At 37.3% G+C, this 21,666-nt stretch overlaps 1 protein-coding gene and 1 long non-coding RNA gene across 2 annotated transcripts in view; both read right to left on the bottom strand.

Annotated features, from left to right (window-relative positions):
* Nucleotides 1-21,666, bottom strand: part of LOC144366096 (heat shock factor protein 2-like) — a 224,716-nt gene that overhangs the window by 94,461 nt on the left and 108,589 nt on the right. The window lies entirely within an intron of this gene.
* LOC144366097 (uncharacterized) lies at nucleotides 1,258-16,390 on the bottom strand. The gene is made up of 2 exons (XR_013424968.1): nucleotides 14,478-16,390; nucleotides 1,258-2,803 (listed from the first exon to the last, which is right to left on the bottom strand). It is a non-coding gene; the product is annotated as an uncharacterized LOC144366097 (long non-coding RNA).

Raw genomic sequence — 21,666 nt, 5'->3', positions numbered from 1 at the left:
AGTGGTTAAGACTTGTGGTTGTAGAGTTAGGTAATTCTGGGTTAAAAGTTCCAACTTTGTCACTTTCTACTTGTGTAGAAATATAATTAATATCATCCAGTCTCAGTATTGATACCTGAAAATAAAGATACTTTGGATCCTTTCTTATGGAAATATAGTAGAGCTTGTATGAGATAATCCATCCAAAAAATTAGCCTAGGGCTTTGAAAATAATATGCTCACAAAGAACGTTATTATTAATATTTTTTATACTTCAGTAAAAAATTCTATATTTTCTTAGGTTAACAATCAAGTTTATCCATGTGAGTCTGCAGAGTTTCCCTATTTTTTGATACTTCACTTTCCTTTTTCGTTTTGTTAAATTTCTTATGAGAACAGTATACAGAGAGAAGATAGATTAAGTGGTTGAGACAAAAAAAATGCTGATTGCCTCTCGTATAATCATCCTGAGATAGGTAAATAATTCTAGGCAGGAGCTAGGTTTGTTCAGTCAGGTTATGAGGAGTGGCTTCCTTTCATATCTTTTTTTGCCCATGATCTCCTAGGATGATATCTTTTCTCTTATGTGGCTGGAACTTGTTCCCCCAAACCTTGCCTATACTAACCTTTAAGAAGGAGAAAGTAGAGACCCAACAGCTTTCTTTCTGAGAGTTGGCCCCCAAGTGGCATATTCCAATTTCATTCACATCTCATTGATCACAATGTAGACACATGGGAAAGTCTACCAGTAAGGAGGATGTGAAAGGGAGTGTCTCAGTGGCTCTTTGCCAAGAAAAAATGCAAGGTTTCTATGACTAAAGTGAAGGAGACAGTTTGCAGTCTCTAGCACAAATAATGGTATGCATTATGAAAACATTTTTAGACCAGGGGCCAAGATAACTGAGATTGTCTTAGATCATGTCAAAGTAGACATGTGACCTTGAAACCATTGTACTTTAGTGGTCTCAGCTTTCTATAGTTCTCATTGTCCTATCTCCTCACTGTGTAGGGCACTCTGTTGTCACATACATAACAATAATTAACACAGATTGGGCCCTTGCTAACTTATCTTATTTTACATGAATTATCTCATTAAATACTCTCAACTCCTCTGTGGGGTAGACACTATTATTAACTTTGATTTTTTTTTTTTTTTAAGGAAAAGACTCTATTTTTTATTGGCTTCATTTTAAATTTTAAAATCAGGTAACACTTTATTCCATAAAACAGAATCAGTTTTCCTATGAGCCAAGCAGTCATCAAAAATAATTCAATGAGTTCACATCAGAGTATTTATTTTGCTTACACAAAATAAGGACAAGGAATCTTCACTATTTCGCCAGTTGAGAATGGCTGTTCTCCCTCCAATCCAGATTTCTCTTGGAGGACCAGATGTGTCAGCTTGGTTTGATTGACTTCATGTTGATTCCCCCTCTACACCCCGGGAATATTGTCTCTGTTGAAAAACTGGCTTCACAAAGAAGATGGCAGCAGGAAAACTTCAGAATCTAAAGCTTAAAAATAAGTCTTGGGCAATGTGAGGTTATTTTCTGTCTCTGGGAAAGATCTGGTGTCTGAGGCCTGGGAACAGAGGCAAAGTCCCCAGCTGCTTATCCAGGAGATGTCACTCTCAGTAGCTTCTGGTGTCCTGACCTGTGCTCACCCAGGATGATGGTGGGTAAGGAGCAGCAGGTCAGGGTCCCCTTGACCCTCTGGGAGACAGCGCTCTCCCTGGGCAGACCCTGGGGCTGAGAGTCAGTGGCCAGGGGAGAATCATGTCAACGACTATCTCTGCTTGTGGTCCCTGAAGTCGTGGGGCAGGGATGCAGGAGGCAGCTAGTGTCACAAGATGTCCCTGTCCCCAGCCAGGCCGGGTACCTGGCTAAGTGAGGAGAAAGGTGCCTCCTCAGAGACTGGCCTCCGCGGCTGGTCTCACTTCCTCCCGGCACCTCCTGGAAAAAGAGGAACTGACACCCAGGGGAAGGCCAGGAAGTGAGGCCACTGTCACATTCAAATTCAGGGTGCAACAGCTCAGTCTGCCCCCCAACAGGCCCCATACTCAGCTCCTCTTCATGTGCCATGTCCCTTCTGAGAGTCACACCCTGCCCTTTATAGGCACAAGGACCCAGAAGTTCCAGGGATACATCCATGTTTAGGCCCTCGGATCAGGAAGTTCCTCTGTGTCCATGTTTAGGCCCCCAGATCTGGAAGTTCCAAAGGTGCACATCCTGTTGAGACTCTAGGATCGGGAAGTTCCTTAGTTTAGGCCCCCGGATCCAGAAGTTCCTTAGTTGCACATCCATGTTGAGACTCTAGGATCGGGAAGTTCCTCAGGCGTTCATGTTTAGGGCCCTGGATCAGGAAGTTCCTCAGGTGCACGACCATCTTTGGGCCCTCAGATCCAGAAGTGCCTCTGGGGTCCATGTTTAGGCTGCAGCATCCAGAAGTTCCTCAGGCGCATGTCCATGTTTAAACCCCTGGATCCAGAAGTGCTTCATGCATCCATGTTTAGGCCCCCGGATCTGGAAGTGCCTCAGGCATCCATGATTAGGCTCTAGGATCTGGAAGTTCCTCAGGCGCACGCCCATGTTTAAGCCCCAGGATCTGGAAGTTCTCAGTCCTCCATGTTTAGACTGTAGCATCCAGAAGTTCCTCAGGTTCACATGCATGTTTAGGCCCCTGGATCCAGAAGCTCCTTTGGTGCACGTCCATGTTGAGCTCTAGGATCTGGAAGTTCCTCAGGCGTCCATGTTTAGGCCCCCGGGTCTGGAAGTTCCTCAGGTACACATCCATGTTTAGGCTCAAGGATTACTAACTTTGATTTCTAGAGAAGGAAATTGAAACATGAATAGTTAAGTAACTTGTGCAGTTGAAATTCAACCTCAGAGTTCTTAACTCCACAACTCTTCAAGTATTCACGTGAAGAGTAAGAACTTATTTTACTCCTTAACTGAAATGTTATGTCAGTTTCTTATGTCTAGTGTATCAAATTACCACAGATTAGCAGTTGAAAAGCCGATTATTTATTTAAGATAATAAATATCTTACAGTCCTGTAGGTCATAGGTCTGAAATGGGTCATGTGGGGCTAAAATCAAGATTTGGCAGCACTGGTTCCTTTTGGAGGTTCCAAGCATGAGACTATTTCCTTGCCTTACCAGCTTTTAGAGATGAGCTACATTCCTTGGCTGATGACCCGCCAGTAATCACAACACTCCAAACTTTGTTTACATCATCGAATCTCCTCTCATTTCTGCCTTCCTCTTTCACTTGTGAGGACACTGTGATTATACTAAGGATAATTCAAGGTCATTTGTGAATGTTGAAATTCTTAATTAAATCACATCTGTAAAGTTGCTTTGTCATATGAGGTAACATTCACAAGTTCCAAGGATGTAGATAAGCACATCTTGTTCTGCTTACCACAAACATTTCCTTAAGTATATCAATAACTATTAATTAGCTAATTCTAGGGACTTCCTCAGGCATCCCTACCTTTGACCTACATGTAAATGTTGATATGGTCCATTACATTCTCTTTCTAAACTCTCCTCACTTGCAATTTCATAATTGCAATTTGTCGGAGTTTCCTTTGTCTTTGATGACTAATTTTATCTTTTTAATTTCTTCTCTTTGTCCTAGTCCCTCTCACTGTTGATGTTTTCCAGGGACTTTTAGAATTCATTATTCTTCTCACTCTACGTTACGTGTGCTGATGTGTGTTGATATACTTGCACCTGATCTTTTAACAGAATCTGTAATCACCATGTAGACAGCACCAGCATTTGTGACTTTAAAGCTGGCTTTGCTCTCAAATTTCAATGCAACATTTTAAAGATGTCTCTTTCCATGATTATTCTGATGTCTAATTTCAAGATGAAATTATGGTCTACTTTCCATATCTGGGTTTAATATTTTTGTGGATGTCCTTATTTTTGTCTTCTCAGTCATCTTGATACAAGGACTCAGTGTACCTGAAACACTTATATCTCATTTCTTCCTCAAATTGTCCTTTCTATTTGCATAACATGCTGTTAATTTTTTCAATTTGCTCAATTTCCACTTTCATTTTTTCCAGTTCTTATTAACACAACAAACTAGTTTGTACAATGCTGTCTTATCACTCTCCTCCAGCTCAAGTACCTTTATTTATAGAATCACATAGTTTTTCAGAACCTCCTTCATCTATTTTCAACAATATTTCTTCTGATGTACATTTATGTACTTTTTGATTCTGGCAACTGGGACTCCTCTCCTTTCTGTCTTATCAAGCACCTACTTATCTCTGTCCTTGCTCTCATAATTCTCTTAAACCTGGCACCTCTTTTTCATTAATTATATGTTTATCTAAATTCAATTCATTCTTTAGAATTCCATTTAGTGCTCTGCATCTACTGGGAAGCCTTCAGGTAGTCTCTCCCTTTTGAATTGCCATCTTTTATCAAATTTAATATATTTTATTCAATTTCATAGTTATTTTTGAAAATGTCACTAAAGAAAAAAATTGTATTTGGTTCATCACTCAACATATTCTTAAAAGTGTGAATAGAAATATTCTTAAAAGTGTGAATCTCTAAAATGGGAAAGTTCGACAAAAGTTATGGTTTTCAGTTTGGAAAATGAGAAAAAGTATCAAAACCTTGGGTTTGTGTAATTGTTTAAAAAATACTATAAAGGACTTAAAGAAATTAAAACCTATTTTAAAAAATTAAATATTGAAAAAGGGCATATCTTTGGTTATGTTTGCTGTACATTTTAGTGAATGCCAGTGTGGGTTTGAGGCCAGCTGCTTGGGTTTGAATCTGGCCAGGGTGGGCAATAAGTTATTTAACCTCTTTGTTCTTCGTGTCTCTCCTCTCAAAAGCTGAGAAATAGCACTAGCTACTTCAGAAGGAAGCTCAGAATACATAGAAGAGTTAGCACATGATAAATTTCCAGTACATTTAGTCAATTATCAGCCAATCATTATTTCTCAAAAAGCAAATTTAACTTTAAAATATTGAGATACTTGGGGCAGATAATTTTTAGCATTTCATATCCCTAAATCTCTATTATTTTAACACCAGTATAATTCTATCTAATCTATTCCATCATATGGATTTACATACAGAGATAGTTAATTGGTAACTATTTCATTTTTATTATGGTTTTATTAGTCATTTAGCGCTTTTAAGACTTACTCATTTTGAGTAAGTACTTAATGATTTTATCTTTTTTATTTTGTGGCAATAAGCTTATAAAGAATAGAGAGAGGTCTTTAAAATTATTATTCGGGGAAAATTTCTATCCTTTAGTTTATATTATAACCTTATAATAGTTTATAATATAGTCTTGATCTCTAGTACTGACAAATTATAGTACTTATAACTCTTGCTTGTATGTGTGACTAAATGTACGTTTAGTACATTAAATTCACATAAAATTTGGTTAAGTAATTACAATAAAATGCATTGTTTTATAGTTTGCTTATATTTAAAAAGCCTATTCTTCCTCCCCTCTTTGTATGCTTTTACTTTGAGTGAAACAGTTTCATTGTTATAATTTCTTGTTTGAATCATATGTCAACCAGAGTACAAAGACCATATGAAGTTAGATACTATGGAAACGAACAGAAAATTATTTGTTTAGACTTTAAAAAATCTGCCAATATATTTTAGCTGAGCAAAGCTCTATAAGTAGAAAACCATTTGCTAAAAATTTCCATTTTAAAATTAAGGTTGCTATAGAAAGATATTAACTTGCCACTGTTTGCATATTCATACTGTTAATTGAGAGCATTTGTTTAACCATGCTAAAATTGTTAGAACTAACTCAGATTGCAGTTAGAATGCATAATAAAACTTTTACATTCTGAGTAATTGTTGTGGTGTGAGGCAATTAATAGAGACTTGTCTATATATCTAAGTGAATTTTTAAAATTAATAAACATTTGTATTGACTCTTTACCACTTCATCAAGATAAGACACAATCTCTGTAAACATTACCTAGTTATTTAAAAATTCAAAATATACTTACATAAATGTAAAATTCTGATGACTCTGACTATAATAACTTTTTTCTTTATACTTTTCTTATCTGGCATATTATCAGATTACAAATATACAAGTTTGCTTTAGTTCATATTCCTATTTCAAACAAAATTTGGCCAGAGTAATTTTCTGGAAAATGAGGTTCAAAAATTCCTAGGTTTTCAACTCATAAACTAACAAAGGAAATGTTCATTTGTACTTCAATTACAGAATCTATACTGGTGTTGCTAGTAAGTATAAATATGTTTGTTTTTTTTAAAAAAATTCATTGGTAAAGTCTGCTGACAACTAAAGACATGGTCCATTTTATGAATGTTTTAACAGAGATGTATTTGGAAGGGAATCTGAAGGCATGATAAAAGTCCTATACTTGATGAATATCATAATAAATTTCAAACTCTTGCCTATAGTTGAAATAATTCATGCATATATTAGTTTTGTTATATAATTAATATACAACTAAATACATAACATTGGTTTCAGCTTTGGTCACACATTTGACTCATTTAGGGTGTGAAAAAAATAGTCATTAACATCACAATCTCTGGGAGTAAAGTTGTAGTATCTATGATTTTTAAGAATTCCTAAAGTGATTCCAATGCTCAATCAGGCTTGTGCATCATTGGGATAAGTACTTTCTTTTTTTTTTCTACAAGATTGACATATGTGAATATACAATACCTGAGTATATGTATACATATACACACGTACATAATTATATGCATATATCTACATGAAAATTTACATACACAGGTATAATAAGATGTTATTCTTTAATTTGGCATGTTTGAATTTTACAATGATGACATTTATTATTATAAGGCTAACTCAATGAGCTAAGTTATTAGTTCCCTGATGTATTCTTACTTAAGCCTCACAATACTCTTTTGCAATGTGTATTCTCTCCATTCTAATGATGAAAAAACCGAGGCATCTTGATGTCAAGTTACTTGTTCAATGTCATACCACCAGCATGTGGTGTGGCCAGAATTTGAAAACGATTCCTCTGAAATCAGATTCTGGGTTGCTAATCATTTTGCTACACAGTAATTAATAGTAAATTATAGTTTATCAATTACATGGTTATATCTTTAAACTTAGATAATATTTAAGACTGCTGTGGAAACATAGATAAGGTCATCAGAGATATTTTTTACTATATAGGTATTACTTGATATAAAAAGCTAATTTACTAAAATCTATGTTTCAATATACTCTTTAAAAAGTTAAGTGTATCCTACTTTAAAATATAATCTCTGACTGATGTGCAGAAACCTGATATTATTTGTAAGATTATAAGAAACCAGGAATTCTCTCTTTTAGGGAATGTAGACTGATACATTAAATCTGTTTACTCTGGGAGTTCTTTGTTCTTTGATTTCAGAAAGATGTTTCAATATTTAGGCTAAACTACCCTGACACCGGTAGATGGCAGCAACTTTCTGTTATTGAGCACTTTGCTCTTACTGTACCCTCGCCTGGAGAACAGACTGAAATAAGATGTAGGACCACAATCTGTGGTGGTGGTACACAAATGGAGGTGTATTTTCTATTGGCTTTCCAAAAGCAATTTTCTATTATTGGTTTTGAAAACCTATTCCATGCCTTTTATTTGAATAGGGATTGAATTGTATTTGCCTGGATCTGAACTAAACTCAGGACATTCTCAACAAAAGTCATATTCAAGAGCATTCTGTTATTCTTTGACATTTCTTTCATACAGGCAGTTACAAACTTTTTCCTAAATACATTGACCTGCGTGATATAAGCAGAATTCCAAAAGCAATGATCCAGCAAATTTACTAACAGTTCCAGTAAATTTGCTTCATGGATCTCGAATCCAATGATTGCCTTCTGCTTCTGGCATTTTCTGCCTAATATACCATGTAATATGGTTCGAATCGAAAGTTTTATTTTGTCAAATCATTCACCAGAGAGACCACTGAAGCCCTTTGCTGTGTTTTAGACAAATTGAAGCCACTGATGGCACGGGTTGCCTTGCTCCTGAAGGCTTTATTAGAGTTGTTAAGGAAAAAAGTCATACATACAACTACTTTGAGTAAGTTTACTTAAATATCTTGGCTGCTTCATATTTTTATGTTAAATACGTAGAGATATTCAGATGGCTATTATTAAGATAACTTCTTGTTTTGAATACCATCCTGTGAATTGAATAATTGGTATTGATGAAAAAGGATGTTTCAATTAATACATTTTAAAAGAATTAGAACATTAGCTCTCCAGGCCCAAAACACTGGGAAATTTCCCAGTATTGTTTTACTTTAAAGAAACAGAGAGAAACTTTTTATGGATCTGATCCTCCAGGGGTTGTCCTAGGAATACTATTCAAATAAGTTTTGGCATTGCTATACCATGCAGGTTTCTGATGTCTGTTTTTATTTTATTTCTAAAAAATTTTCAGAGGACCAGAATCCAATAAATAAATATATATATATATATTTGAAAACAGGACACAGTATTCAAAATTGGCACATTCAAGTAAATATGTATGTTTACTGAGGCCAAATTAGAGATGAAATGAATCGAAAGCACTTATTTGTGGAAACTCATTTCTTTACATAATTGTTCCTAACAGGAAGATGAAAGATAATGAGCTCCAGGGATTTACCCTACAATTAACATTATACTGTCATGGACACAATGACCATGAAGTGAACACAATTGATATTGTTGGATGTTTTTACAATTCTGACATATAAGGACAAAAGAAATGTCTGCTTTTTGTTGACTTAGTGAAGTAGTGTCTTTATAAAACATCTCTAGGGATATGATTAACACTGAAAAACCATCTTATACTAGCATCGTAAATGGAATAATTTTGTTTTATACAACTTCCATTTAACCATTTTTAATTGATTTAAATAAAAAAGAATATTAGGATAGTCAGTTTCTGTTTTATAAAAGTGTTAATGAACCAGAGAAAGATACCTTTACTTTATTTCTACCAGCATCATGGTAAATAACACAGCTGAAAATAATGAGTATCCATTATCCAAAGAAATTGGGTTTAGTAACAACAATCAAAGGAAAAGGGAGAGAGAAGGGAAAGGGAGAGAGAAGGGAAATTGCACGGAAATGGAAGGAGACCCTCATTGTGACACAAAATTATATAAAAGAGGATGTGAGGGAAAAGGGGGAAAAAAAACAAGAAAGACAATTGAATTACAGCAGATGGGGTAGAGAAGATGGGAGAAGAGGGAGAGAAGATAGTAGGCGATACGCAAGGTAGCAGATTACAAAAGTCACTAATATGGCATTATGTAAAAACGTGGATGTGTAACCAATGTGATTCTGCAATCTGTATTTGGGGTAAAAATGGGAGTTTATACCCCACTTGAATCAAATGTATGAAAGATGATATGTCAAGAGCGCTTTGTAATGTTTTGAATAACCAATAAACAAACATTTTCCCATGTAAAAAAAAATGACATTGGTGATTTACTGTGATCATTTTATACATAGCAGAACTACATTTAATTCTTTGTCCTACTTATAAAAGTCACTAGATGCGAAACCATCAACCTTCAAAGTTTGTATATAACATTATGGAGTATTTTAAATTCTATTTTAAAAATATTTATTATTTAGCCTTTAGTGGACACAACATCTTTATTTTATTTATTTTTTAAGGTAGTGCTGAGGATCAAACCCCATGCCTCACGCATGCTAGGTGAAGGAGCTACTACTTGAGCCACATCCCCAACACTCTCTTAAATTCTTATTTTCACCTTGCTTCCTTATGATAATGAGAATTCAAATTTATGGGTAATATATCATTCACTGAACAACTTGTCAGTCCAAATCAATCCTTCTACTACTGTATTGTCACTGGAGTGTTATGTTAATCTTCCTACAAACGTGTGCGGAACATTTCATTGATCATGCCAATTCTTAAAAATACAAATGTGCCGAGCCCTAATATCCAGAGTATACAAACAACTCAAAAATTAAACATTAAGAAAACAAACAACCCAATCAACAAATGGGCCAAGGACCTGAACAGACACTTCTCAGAGAAGGATATACAATTAATCAAAAAATACACGGAAAAAATGCCCACCCTCTCTAGCAATCAGAGAAATGCAAATTAAAACCACTCTAAGACACCAAATCAGTCCAGTAAGAATGGCAGCCATTAGGAAGTCAAACAACAACAAGTGCTGGCAAGGATGTGGGGGAAAAGGTACACTTGTACATTGCTGGTGCGACTGCAAATTGGTGCAGCCAATTTGGAAAGCATTATGGAGATTCCTGGGAAAGCTGGGAATGGAACCACCATTCGACCCAGCTATTCCCCTTCTCGGACTATTCCCAAAGACCTAAAAAGAGCATACTATAGGGATACAGCTACATCAAGGCTCATAGCAGCACAATTCACAATAGCTAGAATGTGGAACCAACCTAGATGCCAGTCAACAGATGAATGGATTAAAAAAATGTGGCATTTGTACACGGTGGAATATTACTCAGCACTAAAAAATGACAAAACCACGGCATTTGCAGGGAAATGGATGGCATTAGAGGAGATTGTGCTAAGTGAAGTTAGCCAATCCCTAGAAAAGAAATGCTGAATGTCTTCTTTCATATAAGGAGGGGGACTCAAAACAGAGCAGGCTGGAAGAGCATGAAAAGAAGATTACCAATTGGAAGGGACAAGAGGTGGGAGGGAATGGGAGAGAGAAGGGGAATTTCATGGAAATGGAAGGATACCCTCATTGTTATACAAAATTACATATAAGACGATGTGAGGGGAAAGGGGAAAAAAGGAGAGAAATGAATTACAGTCGCTGGGGTAGAGAGAGATTATGGGAGGGGAGGGGACAGAAGGGGGGATAGGGAGGGAATAGAAAAGGCAGCAGAATATAACAGACACTAGTATGGCAGTATGTATCAACTTGGACGTATAACCAATGTGATCCTGCAAACTGTACACGTGGTAAAAGTAAGAATTCATACCCCACTTGAATCAAATGTATGAAATATGATATGTCAAGATCATTGTAATGTTTTGAGCAACCAATAAAAATTTAAAAAAAGAGACAAGAAGAGACGAGGCCCATATTGAAGAGATTTAAAAATTCTACTGAAATCTATAAGAAAATGTTTGAATGAATTATGAGGTATTAAAAGAAGTACAAACTTAATGTCTTGCATAGAATTTATCACCCTATGTTTATAGACTCAAAAAGCTTTCATTATTTTAACCTTCAACGGTGTTTTAACAAAGCCACATTATTAAGGGCTCTCTACTTCTGGCTTATTCTTTCTTACTCAGTCTTTTGCCCCATATGAGATCCTCACCACCACAGTCGTCAATGGCTGACCTCGCATTATAATTCAAGGATCACTCTATGGAACATCTTCTCCACTGATTGACTGTATGCAATTGCACTTCACAGCAGGAAATGTATATAACACAGCTTTATGTTGTTCACAGTATCTATCACAATACCTTGTGCTTTTGGGGCACTGAATATATGTATAAGGATACCCTTATGATTATTGGATGCTTTTTGTCACATGTGCTCGCGAATGAGCCGGGGTTTTCCCTCCATATCCCCCATAGCTTCCAGGAACATTCCTAACATATTTAGAAGAAGAGAAATGCTTTCATTTGGATGGTCAGTTTCGAATACAGTAGGTAGGTTTCTCTCTCAGATAGAAATATAAAATGACAAACAGCTGTGGTCAGAGTGAACCATGCCAGAAGACTGAATCTGAGTGATCAGAAATGCCTTTCAGCAGGAGGAGCAACCACCACTGGAACCAGATTCAAGCCAAATGTGATAGGTCTTACACTGAAAAAGGATCATTATTTGTGATTGAAAACAATAAACAAACACAGAACACCTAAAGGGAAGGAGGCACCCTGCTATAATTTGGATCTGGAATGTTGCCCAAAGGTCATGTGTTGAAAGCTTGGACCCCAATCTACCAGCATTCAGAACGGACTCTACAGAAAGGTGAATCGAATCCTGAGCTCTAACCTCATCTGTGGATCAATCCACTGATGGGTTCATGATTGGACAGGACTATTGGGAGTTGGTCAAAACTGTGGGGGCGGTAGGGCCTAGTTGGAGGGTAGGCCATTGGAGTTGATTCCCTGGACGGGTACATCATATTCCTCAGTCCTCTCTTCCCCTCACCATTTCCCTGATCTCCATGAGTTGAGAAGCTCTGTTTTGAAGCCAGGCTCTCTGCCATGGTAATCTGCCTCACTTCAGGCCACAGCAATGGAGCCTGAAATTGAACCAAAATAAATATTTACTCATTTAATTTTCTCAGGTATGTTGTCAAAGTGATGAAAAAGTCTTCTCACACACACAAACACACACACACACACACACACACACACACACAGGAGGAATGGTCTAAAGGGAGAAAAGGACACTTGGTATTGTTGACGCCTTCTTCAACAGTAGACACAGCTGGGGTACAGCGTGGATTCTCACTTCAGCAGATGCTAAAAGGGGCTTAAATTTTTATATTAGTCTTTTATGAGGAGAGACTGACTAACACAGGCCTGACTTCTCTCTCAGATTTGGAGATGAATAAGAAGGACCAAGAAGATTTCCTTTTCTAGCCCAGGACACAAATGCAGTCACTAGTTTCTGATAGCAATCGGAGTAATTATGTCTACTTGCTCCGCTATCTCGAAGGCAAGAGACATTATGAGGTGATTCATATAATCCTTAGGATCTACTTAACCATTAATTTTCCAAAAATTCTTCCTTTTTTTAAATTTTATTTCTGCCACCTTGAGGTTTTGTTTCCTGAACAGACATAGAGAAAGAACAGCTCAAGGAAAAGAGTCTCCTGAAAATGGGCTCTGGGAAGAGAGTAATGGGAGCAAACCCAAACCCCTTCTAAAGGGTAATAAGGAAAATGATCCTAAACAAAACAAAAAGCAAATATGAACAAAGTGGCAGCAGGCTCTGTTTGTTGGCCACTTTCTCTGCACCAGCCATCAGGTGAGAACTACACACTATGTTGTCATTTACTGTTCAACTCATGCTTGTGAGAGAGGTCTTATAAATGCGTTCTGTCAGTTTAGCTCCAAAATTGCTCTGGTCCCAATGGGTATGTCTGTTACAGCCCACGTGCTTCATCTCTTTGCTTTGTCCCCAACTCTACAAAACTGCCTCCTCATTAACTTGTTGGAATTTAAACACCTTGAAAAGCAGGGCCTTATCTTAACTCCTTCTGATCCTTAGAGGTATGGGAATTACATTTAGGATTGTTACTCCATAGTAGAAAATTTCTCAACTTTTTATTTCACTCTGTACTCTTGAAACCTGGATTATATTTGGCACTGATAAACAACAATAGGTTAAGTGAACATCAACCCATTGGCTCTAAAACAAATTTTCTTAAGTGAAATTTAAGCGGAATTTTTGAGCACTTAAATAAACTTCAATCAGAATTAACAAGGACCAAATAATGTTCAAATGAACTCGAAAATGTATAGATTAACAGCAAAAATTTACTTTTGGAAAGGGTAAAGGTGGTTCTTTAGTGAAATCTAATCCATATTATAATTTGAATTCTGAGACTGATTAAGACTTTGTGATGGTTAATTTTATATGTTAACTCGCCTGGGCTACGATGCCCAGATACTTGGCCAACTTTTATTCTGGGTGTGTCTGTGCTGGTGTTATGGGGTGAGATTTACTTTTGAATCGGGGACTTTTAGTTAAATAGATTCCATTCTCTAATGTGGAGCCAGACCTCACCTCGTCAACTGAATGCAACTGAATGGGACAAAAAGCCCACCTCTCCCAGACAAGAGGGAACTGTCCAGTGAACTACCTTTGGATTTCACCTACAACATTGATTCTTCCTGGCTCCACAGCACACTGCCTTGGGACTCAAACTAGGACACTTTCCTGGATCTCTAGCTCCTCCCAGCCAACCCTGCCCAATCCCGTGAGCCAATAGCTGACAGGCAAGTGCAGGGAAGAAGCAGAGGCCCTGCAGGGGGTGAGTGTGCTACTGGCTGCAGGTCCCTGGTCAAAGCGCAGGACAGGCTTCTGAGTTTACAGGCAGGAAGGGATGATTGGTGGTTGGTGGAGCCCCAGGAACCCCGCGCTCTGAGGAATTCTGAGCGCTTGGGTCATAATTGACCCCGGCGACGCCGGAGGACGTTCGGGGCAGAGAAGTGGATGGTGATGGACGCGCTTCTCAGAGCTGGTCCGATGGCTCGCTGAAGTGGCCACGATGTCGGCCTGGTTTGGAGGCCTGGGCTCAGGCTTGGGCCACTTCTTGGCTCAGGTGGGGAGCAGCTTGGCTTTCCTCACCGGCCATAGCTCCACCCTCACCAGGGACATGCTTCTGGATGACTCAGGAGACCCAGAAGCAGCTTTACATCATTGTCGGAGAAAGGAAATGGAAACTACTGATTCCACACTAAGATGTGAGAATGAAAGACCGAAAAAGTATTGTACTGACCTGGAAGAAAAGCATGAAGCGCCAGAGCTACAAAGAAACCATCAGTCTGTAAGTTGCCAAGATCAACTGCAACAGAAAGAGGTAGAGGTCAGCCATCTTAAGGCAGGACAGACTGTCCTGCAAGATCAAATGTTCCAACTACGGGCAGCTGCTCAATCAGTACGCTCGGGAGCTTGTGGTGTGCCAACAACAACCGCACCGGCTCCGTTCGGTTCCCTGATCGGTAGTCATTTTTCAGCCTTTCGTGATGATGACATGGACTTTAGTGACATAATTGTAGCACAACAAGAAACAAACAGATTATCAACTGAAGTTGCAAAACAGGAATCTGAAGTTGGCCACTCGAGGCAGATTGCTGAGGCTCAGGGAACACACCATTCTGACTCAAGTGAAATCTGCAAAGTACTAAATACTAGCAAGACTCTTCAACCAAACCAAAGTCCAGACTTAGATGATCATCAGCATGAAATTTCAGTTTGGGAGCAGAGTTCTACTGTGGCAGAAAAGGGAAGAACCCTTCCTCAGCATTCAGCAGTGGAAGAAGTGCTCAGGCTTCAACGAGCCCTGGCTGATGCGGAGAAGGAAATCGTGAGGCTAAATGGTTTAAACCAGGATAACCGTCTTGCTGAAGACAATCTGAAACTTAAAATGCATGTTGAAGCTTTAGAAAAAGAGAAGTCATCATTGAGTCAAGAAAAAGAGGAACTTCAGATGTCACTGTCAAAATTGAGCTGTGACTATCCAGTCATGAAAAACAGAGCTTCAACAGACGTGAATTTGAATGTACAATTACTAGACTTAAAACTTCACTTGAAGGCAAAGGAGGAAGAACTGAATCAGACTATCAATGAGAAGAAAATGCTGATAGCCGAGTTAGAAGAACTGGATCATCAGAATCAGGAAGCTACAAAGCACATGATTTTGATACAAGATGAGCTATCCAAACAACAAAATGAAGGAGACCTTGTCATCAAGAAGTTGGAACAAGATCTAGATGACGAAAAAAAGAGAGTTCGTCAACTTGAGGATGAGCAAATGAACATATCCCAAGAGTTGCATGTGCAGAAGGAGAAGTTAACTGAGAATGCACAGAGCCTCAGTGATTTGCATTTAACTAAGCAGAAGCTTGAAGGTAAAGTAGAAGATTTAGTAGATCAGCTAAATCAGTCACAAAAAAATAGTTTAAACCTCCAGCAGGAAAACCTGGGGCTTAAGGATCACATTAGACAACTTGAAGAGGAGCTGTCTGGATTTAAGAGTAAGTATCCAACTTCTCTGAACGAAGACTCGAACAGTCACTGGAAGGATGACATGCTTAAAGAACGAGAAGCTGAAGTTAGCAACCTAAGGCAAAATCTTTCTCAAGAGGAACAGCTCAATGAAAACTTAAGGAAAGTTGCTGCTGAACTCAAGACGGAAAATGAAATGTTGATTTTAGCACGTGACGATGTAAGGCGTAAGTTGGAAGAATCTATTGCTGCTTACAATCAAATCTCTCAAGAAAGAGACACTATCACGGAGACTCTCCAAAGAGACAAAGAAGAGACTGAAGCCAAACTGCACCAGGCAGAAAAAAGACTGTTGGAAGAAGCAAATAATCACAGGCAGACTATTGAGGAACTCTCCAATGCACACAATTTGAAGACCTCTGCCTTAAAGCTGAAACACGAATGTGCACTTCAACTCAATCAAGAGAAGGACTTTGAAATTGCAGGACTCAAAAAGAATATTGAGCAAATGACTGCTGATGAAAAAGAAACTGAGGAAATTTTGGCATCTTACATAGAAGAAGAGGAGCGATTGACACAAGCCATAAATGAGAAAGAAGTTTTTATTGAAAAACTCGAAGAAAAAAGTTCACAACTACAAAAGGATTTAGATAAGTGTTCTCAGGCCTTAAGAGAAAATGAAACTTTAAGGCAATCCGTTGAAAGAAAGGACAGAAGTCTTACCTACGTGAAAGCAGAAAACAACTATCTGCGAGTAGAACTGGAAATACTTAGGGAACAGCACAATCAAGCTGTACCAGTGGCTGAGCCTGAAACTCTTGATGCTATCACAGAGCTAGAATTGGAGGTATCTCAACTGAATATAGTCAAAAATCATCTGGAAGATGAAATTCAAGACCATCTGAATATAATTGAAAATCAAAACCAGCGTAAAATGCAACTACTTCAGTCTTTACGGGAGCAGGAGGAGGAAATGGATGAATTTAAGTACAAATATGAGCAGATGAATGCTGCGCATAGCCAGTTAATTTTAGAAAGAGAGGAGGAAATTAAGAACTTGCAGAAAACTATTGAAGAACTAAAAGCCCAGTTGCCTGGAGAGAGAGGAGATGCTCAAACATTGAATTCTGATATTTTTCAAGAGACCAAAGTAAAAATCCTAAGAGAAAACGAGGTTCAACACTTACGGGACCAAGAAGTACAGTGTGCCCTGTCATCAAGTAACCTGAAAAGGGTTCTAGAGCACTTCCAAGAAGAAGAGAAAGCTCTGCATTCTGCCGAATTAGCCAAAGAAAAACAGTCAATAGCTGAATGGAAGCACAAGGCCGAAAAGCTAGAAGGAGAAGTATCATCGCTGCGGGAACGTTTGGATCAAGCGAATGCTCTGTTGGATTCTGCTTCCAGACCGAGAGAAGACTTAGATCTCGAGGAAGAACAGATGGAAGAACTGAAAAAACAAAAGGAGCCCCGAAAAGAAATGTTGGACCACGCACAACAGAAATTGTCCACTTTGGGCAACAGCGCAGAAGGAAAAGTGGACAAAGTCCTCATGCAAAACCTTTTTATCGCTCTTCTCCAGACACCAAAAGGCAAACGTCCTGAAGCATTGCAGTTGATGGGGAGCATCCTGGACATTCCAAAGGACGAAATGCAGCACTTGCTGAATAAAGATTCTTATGGTGGTGTCGGTAAGTGGATGAGGAGTTGGCTTGGAGGGGCTTCAAAAAGTGTCCCCGACATACCTCTGAAACCAAATCAACAACCTGTGCTTCAGAGTTCTTTCCCAGAACTCTTTACCAGGAAATGTTAAAGATGGAGCCAAATTAAGAGCTGGCAGAAGCACCAACGGGAATCCACTCTTGGTTCCACGTTCTGCAGCTGTGCCTCTTAGTAACCTAGCTGGAGTTGGACTTGGTGGACCAGGGCATCCTCTTTTTAAACCCACCTTTACACCGTTGCCAGTGTCCCCGGACAATAGGGCCAGAGCTGTACTCCAGGATCTTCTAAATATTTAGCATTATTCTAAAGAAGCCATAACCCTTTTTTTTTTTTATGTTTTACAGCATGGCCTTTTGAAAAAGTACTCATGTGTTTGTAGACAAAAAGAGAAAGCAAAACAGCTGGTATATGTAAGTGGATAGCTACTGGGTATTTTATTTTATTTCTTTAGTTGTTGTTGTTGTTGTGATTTTTTGCTATAGTACTTTTAAAAAAAAAATTTGTTTTGTTTTTTGTAGCACTTTTTGTTTATAGAATTTTGTTCCAATGTAGCAGATAATCATCACCAGTTATCAATTCTGATGTACTTTAGCGAGCAACTGTACAGAGCAGCCTTCTTGAACCACTAGTTCCAACCTCACTTAATGGCATTAAGATAAAAACGATACATGTAATTACAGGAAACAAGAAAAACCCAACCCATAAGAAGGATGTCTCCGATTTAGAGTACATGAAAACCAAATATAGTGTTGCAAAACGTTGAGAATATTTAGTTTATCCAAGATAACATTGTACAACTACCAAGCGAAAATTCCAATGGGGAGGACCTAAACAGGAAGCTTAGTGGATAAATTCTAAGATGCCTTGAATCCAAATTCTATGACCCCTATCCATTTTGCTGATTTCCATTTCTCTACGAAAGTCACTCCACATTAATTCAGTTTTCCAGATGATAAACATGTCCAGAAGGAAGAGTATTTCTATGAGTCAACCCCAAAGTGGGATCACGTGATCCATTGCCAACGGAAAAGTTAATTAGTAGGAATGTATCATTAAATATCTGGACTGCTTATCTACATACTATTGGGGGCTCTACAATAATTCTTATAAACACATTCTATAAAACATTGGATCAAAACAAGTTGGGGAGAGAAATAAGCTAACAACAGTTTTTGAAAGATGAAAAGCTTTAAAATAGGAGTAGTTACAACCTTTTGATAAATTAAGGTAAAAGATGAATCAAAAGTTTCTAGCTTAAGTAGGTGAAATCAGAGAAGAGAAAAAGCAGATTGCATAGCACATACTTCTCCGACACCTGTAGTTTCTAAAACCATTCAGAACCTTTTTATTAAAATTAATTTAAACAAAATTTAATATATTTTGAAATACAAATTATACTATCATTTAATATAAATTAATCTAATTTAAATTAATCTTATTAGTAGTATTATTTAAATTTCTTTTATTAATACTATGGTTTGATCTAAATTTATTTTATTAATTGATATTGTTTATATTAAATTATAAATAAATATTAAATTTATTTATAATTTAATATAAATTCCATTTATATTAAATTATAGTATGATTTATATTTAAAAATTCATTAAATTTTATTTAAATTAATACAATTTAACAAAGTAAATTTAACATAATATAGATTGAATTATTTAATATCGACTATATAACTTAATATAAACGTCAATATTAAGTTAATTTTAATAAAAATGCTCTTAGGTGTTTTGGAAATTACAGGTGGCAGTGAAGTATTAGCAACATTATCTTCTTTTTTCTCCTCTTTGATTTTACCTAACTTAAGCTAGAACCTTTTGGTTTATCTTTTGTTTTACTTTACAAAAATAAAAAAAAAAAAAAAAAGGAAGAAAAACACCTAGTAGCTACACACATATCAGCTTTTCCTTTCTTATTTCTAAATTTCACCTTAACATTTACATTATTTGACCAAAATTAAGATGCCACCAGTTGTTAGGCATGAACAAAATCACTGAAACAACAACTGGAGGACGCATCCCAAAGTCACATTGGCCAAGTATTCAAAACATATAAATGTCTGAGAACTGATGAGCTCTGATAGTAAAGTTTCCAACCTATGAAAAGTTTCCAAATGCTATGGAAAATGAGGACATTTCTCTTTTTGTGTTTTTAAGCTGAGAACCTAAGGTATGTTATCAGAAATTGTATGGAACTCAAGTCTTTAAATTTCTTATTTTTCCTGTACTGTAGACAAAGAGACTCACAATTCCTTGAGCTCTACTAGCATTTTAGTGACAGGAAAAAATTCAATGATGCATAGTTCTTTATCTGCATTCAATGTCTATCAATCTTACATACTTTGGGAAGGGTCACAAGCCACAGCCCTTATGCCTCCTGCTCTATTTCAAAGCTTCCAGCGTCAGTTGCAACAATTCTAGGAAACACTGGGAATACTCTATGGTACAAAATGCACAATTACTTTTATTTGAAAGCATCTCTAAGACATGAGTCATTACGTGACTTTCTTGTTCTAAGTAAATTTACTGAATTATTATTAAGTGATAACATAGTAAGCCAAAATGAAAAATGAAAGCATATGCTTCAAATCAGAGCAAGGAAGAAATAAGAAGGTATGATGTGTGGTAAAAATACACGAACATGCAAATATTATCCAGCCTTCTTACGTCAAATTTCCTCTTTTTTATTTATTCATTTTTTGGAGGTTCCATTCTTGCATGATATGCATGGAACAACTTTTGGGGGGATACAATCAGAAATGCAGCACTAAAATCTGCCTTCCTGTCACATCACACGGCTTACTCCCGAGAAGAATATCAAACTATATATTTGGCTTCCACTTGCCAAATTACTTGGAATCTGATTCCAGTAGACTTCACATGGTTGGGAAAAGCAGAGTTCAGATTTGTCATGAGAGATTTTTATATATTCTGCTCACTCCATTGTGTCTAGGTGAGCCTTTGGGTTTCAATGCCTGGAAACACACTTCTTATATTTCAGAATTGAAGAGCTCTTGGAAACGGCGACCTCACTGCATTCTTGAGAAAAATATGTTATACAGGTACTCAGAAAATCACAAAGATTAATACAGATTCAAGATTTTTTTTTTTTTTTAAGACAAGGGGTTTAATGGAGAAAACAGCAAGATAGCCTTAGAAATTTCATACTCCCTGCATTCTTAGGAAAAGCTTCTATATTGTAAAGAATAACACCAAACAGAAAAGTTCCTAAGAAAATATTGTGCTTTCAGTTTCCTTGTCTCATAAATTTTATTAAAGTTTCATTAAAGACCCTGTATTTGCTAGCCTTTTTATTAAATACTTTTTTGAGATATTCTATTAATGTCTATGACTGGATTTTATTTGGTCTCACATTAATGTCGCTCCCTGTGACAAAGGGTACATGGGAGGCAGGCAGGATCAGCCTGTCCTCTCCGAGGCACCAGCTGTCCCAACCAGGCTCTGACAGAGGTAGTGAAGGTCGCTAGCGTCTCCTGGACTGAGCGAGAGGGTAAGTATCTGAGTAATATTAATTGTGTATAAATGCCACATTTTTTATGCATTCATCTACTAAGTTGTTTCCACAATTTAGCTAATGTGAATTTTGCTGCTATAAACATTGATGTGGCTGTGTCCCTGTAGTTTGCAGTTGTTAAATCCTTTGGGTATAGACCAAAAAGAGGGATAGCTAGGTCAAATGGTGGTTCTACTCCCAAATTTCCAGGGAATCTCCAAACTGCTTTCCATATTGGCTGCACCAATCTACAGTCCCACCGACAGTGTAGGAGTGTACATGTTTCCTGAAATCCTCACCAACACTTATTGTTGTTGTCTTCATAATAGCTGCCATTTTCAAAAATCGCTGACATTCTAACTGGAGGGAGGTGCAATTAAACCCCTATCTCTCACCATGCACAAAACTCCACTCAAATGATTCAAGGACCTAGGAATAAAACCAGAGACCTTGCATGTAACAGAAGAAAAAGTAGGCCCTAATTCCAATCATATGGGATTAGTCCCAAAATTCCTTAATGAGACTCCTATAGCACAAGAATTAAAATCCAGTATCAATAAATGAGATAGATGCAAACTAAAAAAGTTTCTTCTCCACAAAACAAACAATCTGGGAGGTGAATAGAGATCCTACATCTTGGGAGAAAACTTTTGCCCCATCACACATCAGATAGAGCACTAATCTCTAGGGTATAGAAAGAACTCACAAATCTAAAT

This window comes from Ictidomys tridecemlineatus, chromosome 8, assembly GCF_052094955.1.
Source record: "Ictidomys tridecemlineatus isolate mIctTri1 chromosome 8, mIctTri1.hap1, whole genome shotgun sequence".
Taxonomy (NCBI): Eukaryota; Metazoa; Chordata; class Mammalia; order Rodentia; family Sciuridae; genus Ictidomys; species Ictidomys tridecemlineatus.
This window is presented reverse-complemented; position numbering and strand designations above follow the sequence as displayed.